General features: G+C 41.8%; 1 long non-coding RNA gene across 1 annotated transcript; it reads left to right on the top strand.

The window, feature by feature from the left end:
* The first annotated feature begins 1769 nt into the window (after positions 1 to 1769).
* Positions 1770 to 3303, top strand: LOC310840847. Its single transcript, XR_014562203.1, has 2 exons — positions 1770 to 1839; positions 3170 to 3303. It is a non-coding gene; the product is annotated as an uncharacterized lncRNA (long non-coding RNA).
* The last annotated feature ends 1130 nt before the right edge of the window (positions 3304 to 4433 follow it).

Consider the following 4433-nt stretch of genomic DNA (forward strand, 5'->3'; position numbering starts at 1 on the left):
CATTAGTCATCCTTCTCTGGCAGCTGCTGGGATCGAAATAGCCGAACACTGGAAAACTAGGAATACAATACTATACCGGTTTACTCGTTTCTGGCAAATTCTGAGAAAAACTCACACATGAAAGCAAACTGGCAATAGGGGTTTTTAGACAAAGGAATTTTATTGAAACATGGTTTCCATTTTTCACAAACATTAAGGGGGCACCGCCAAAAATTCAGAGATCACTGTGGAGTTCTGTACTTGAGTGAATAACAGAGCATAACATATTGTGACCAGTCTAGACAGCTCTCTCTTTGTCTGCATAAATGAACAATGCAGACCACACACACACTTTATTTTTTATTGTTTGTTGTTGATATACACTTCTGTCCTGTATACGGGGCGGTGGGATATATATATATACACCATAAGTGCTTCCCCGAGGGAATTTTATATAATTTATCAATTTTCTACTCTTACTGGGGGGGGGGGATTCTAGAAAACACTAGGGTAATGGTTTTATGTAATGTTAATCTTTATGCATTGTGCACTAAAAACAAATCACAAAAGAGTACTTTGTGCTCTGGTTCTGATGCAGTTCCTTAGCAATGTATTTAGCTCAATCGGAATGGTAATTTGGTTAAAACTGACTAGGACAGCCATCTATAATAATAATAATAATAATAATAATAATAATAATAATAATACACTGGTCAACAAAAAATTTGTTGTCTGCATTTTTTTCAGTTGATTTAGGATGAATCTGATGCGCTGAATCCAAAAATCACATTGGTTTTGCTCAATCAGGTCAAGTTTTTGAGCTATGGCCACATGTCTTTTTTTACATTTTTGTTCACATGTACGCTTGTGTGGAGCATTTTAGAATAAGTTGGAGTGGGTAAAATGCCATGTCAAATAATTGTTTTGATTGGAAACGATTATTTTAATGACAAGAAGTATTCAGGTCCGATAGTTCTGGGTGATTATGTCGAAAAGGGATCAGTTTGAAATCATAAAACCAATACTCTTCCCACTGCTGCACATTAAGCTCGGCTTAATCAAGCAGTTCACCAAGGCTCTGGACAAGGATGGTGACTGCTTCACTTACTTGTGCCAGGCTTTTCCAGGATTGACCATGGAGAAGTTGAAAGGTGGCATCTTTGACGGTCCTCAGATCCGTCAGCTCATCAGAGATCCAGAGTTTGGAAACTCAATGAACGAAGTGGAACTGGAAGCGTGGAAGGCATTTGTTCTGGTAGTGAAGAACTTTTTTGGCAACAATAAGGCCAGAAACTATGCAGAACTTGTCAACAACATGCAGACTGCTTTGAGAAACCTGGGCTGCAACATGAGCGTCAAGATGCACTACCTATTTTCACATATGGACCAGTTTCCTGAGAACCTGGGTTCAATGAGTGACAAGCAGGGGGAGAGATTCCATCAGGACATGAAAGAGATGGAGACCAGGTATCAGGGTCGCTGGGACGCAGTCATGATGGCTGACTACTGTTGGACTCTGAAGAGAGACCTCCCTGCCATTGAGCATTCCAGAAGTTCAAGCCCTGAAGTTTGAAAAATGGTGAAGCAACATGCAATTTACGTGTACTTACCTTTATCAATGCCCACCATTCAGTTTACAGTAAACCTGACCTGATGGAGAGAAACGGATGCCATTTCCTGATTCAGCAGTGCAAAAATACCCTAAATCAGTTGTAGAAATCGAGACAACATTCAAAAAGTAAAAAATTGTTGCCCAGTGAATTGTTTATACCCCACCCACAGTGAGGGAACTGCCAGAAGACCCTTGGAAGTGGACCTCAGTGTCCAGGCTGAATGAATAAGGTGGAGCTGCTCCTTCAGGTATACTGGCATATATATTCCTTTCAAGAGGGTCACTAATATTTTAATAATTTCCAGGGGGCTTACCCATTTACCTGTTGCCCTGTGCTTTTCGGGTCCATGTCAAAGCACTTTCTTTTTGGCCAGGGCGAAGGCCTCTTATATACCTGCTGGGATTGACAAGGCATCTGACCCTCACCTGAATCTCATAACTCTCCTGACAGGTGATTTGGTCTGCAGCCACAGTGCAGAAATAAAGGATGAGGGGGACTGTTGGCAAGAGTAAAAGCAGTGATATTGTCCTATTCCTATACATGGTATTTAGCAATGGAATCTTCCTAATATTTTACCTTTAAATAAAGAAGGAGCCATCTCTAATCAGAATTTGGCTATTAAAATTTAACTCACAATCTTGAAGTTCTCCATGTGCTCCTATTCTACCAAAATTCAGCTACTACCAAATTCTCAGTGCATTGCTAAACTTCCATTGGAGCTAGTTGTAATTAGGGATGGAAATGAAGCTCAGTTTGGTTCAAATTTTAATGCAAATCTACTTAATAAAACAAGAATTAGCTATCCTTTGAAATTATCACTTTTCTGAATTTTGCACCAAAAAATGTGCATGAAAATGCATCTATTACAGGAAACTGCATAATAACACACATATTAAGACATATTGCTTGCAAAAAGTATGTATACTAAGCAGATTTGCATACCAAAATGTACATGCTAGAATAAATGCACGCTTAAAGGCTTACAAATTTCATTAGGTATTGGTTTTTTTTAAGTCACAAATTGATGTGCAAATGTGGAGACAGAACTGAAATCCAAATTGACAGATTTGCCCTTCCTTAATAGCTGTTGAATTTTACAAAGCAGTTCTGCGCTACCTCCTGTCAGGAAGCAAATTTCAGATGGCCCAGCCTAAGCAAATGTCATGGTATTATTGAGTGTAGGTGCTGAGTAAATTCTATAAACCATTCTCTGACTCATCAAACCTGGCCAAAGGGCCATTTCTGTTGCTTAGAAAAAAAATAAAATGAAGTAGGACTGAAAAGGGTAACTGATGTATTTGTCTTCAAGCTGCGCTGAAGATTTGTGACACGTAACAAGCAGGAAGCACTTCATTGCTCATCATTTTGTGCTGAGATTAAGTGGGCAGTAAACAAGCCATTTTTAGTTTAAGGTGCTGGGGGCTGTGACGACGATTGATGTTAAACTGATATGCAAACAGGTGCGGACAAACTTAGTCATGGTTTACAAGCATAATTGAGTAGGCATTGAGAAGACATGAACATTTCCCATTGCACCACCATGACTGGTGTGTTTGCCTTGCTCTCCACAGATTCAGCATTAACTATGAAAGCAGCAGAGATCCTGAGGAAATCTGGAAGCCTGAGATATGGGGCAGCGTCCACAACAAATGGAGGCAATAGCAGTGTGGAGTGGGGAATGCGTTGGAAATAAATTAAGTTCCCAACTGTGGTCTGTGGTCATACAGTCTGCATCTTCAGGAAATTAGGAGACTCTTATAAATATGGTTACAGTTAAGTGTTTGGGTACACCCAAAATACTGGAGAATAAACATGATAATGAATTTTTAAAGCTCTGGATTAACTCGGAGCCCACTTTAAATAACAACAGAAACAACAACTTCATCTCCTAGCATTCTCTCTGGATGATCCACTAGGTCATTTTGCAGCCTTGCAATTTTTATTTTCTGCTTTCAGTGCCCAAGGTGCTGGTGGGGGGACAATGCGATTAACTCTTTGGGACTGGTTGCACTGTCTGTCAGTAATGTTCAGTGGAGTAGTGCAAGCAGGGTATTGTTGCCTGCCTGCGTGCCTCCATAACACTGAATGTTGCTGCCACTTTGAGAGATAGTAAAAGATGGGGCACAGGGACGGCAGCATGGTGCAGGTGGCAGAAGCTTTGGATTTGCTCTGCTGCTGTGCCCACATCTGGCTGAACTCCCTGCATCTTGCTCCTCCCAGGAGCCAGCAGCAGCTGTTGGTGGAGTGTGGGCCCCTGCCCTCCACCACAGATATTTGGGGATACAGCCTCTTCCACTTGGGAGAGATAACTCTCTCCATTGATTTGCATTGGGAAATAGGTGGTGGAGGAAAAAAACCACAGCACAGTATTTAATATTGACTTCAAAATCCACCCCCACCCCAATGACTGTGATCGGAGTGCCCTGGAGAAATGAAAGACCACACACCTCTGCACCTTCTATCTGCTCAAACTGCATTTCATCTGCTGATTCCACACCTCACTGAAAAATATCTAGTTATTATTAAAGGTCTGATGAGGTGGTTTGAGGATTTAAAACAATGGCCAGGAAGTGGGGCAACCAGGAGTGGTCAGTAGAGAGGGGCAGTGGTACCTGGCCTTATTGTACTGGCATTTCTGCAGCTTACAATAAGGGGAGGGGGAGAGGCAATTGGGAGGTCAGTGCGGTGCAAAATCACTGGTGGGAGCATTTGATTGGCTGCACCAAGTTTTCTGCATATAACTGACCTCCCCACCGGCCTCTCCTGGGGCAGCCATCTCCCCCTCCCCAGTACAAACTCCTATTATAGCCCATTAAGATTCCCCATCATTCCAAGGGCATT

Source organism: Podarcis gaigeae (genome assembly GCF_964106915.1).
Source record: "Podarcis gaigeae genome assembly, chromosome: 3".
In the NCBI taxonomy this organism is placed as follows: Eukaryota; Metazoa; Chordata; class Lepidosauria; order Squamata; family Lacertidae; genus Podarcis; species Podarcis gaigeae.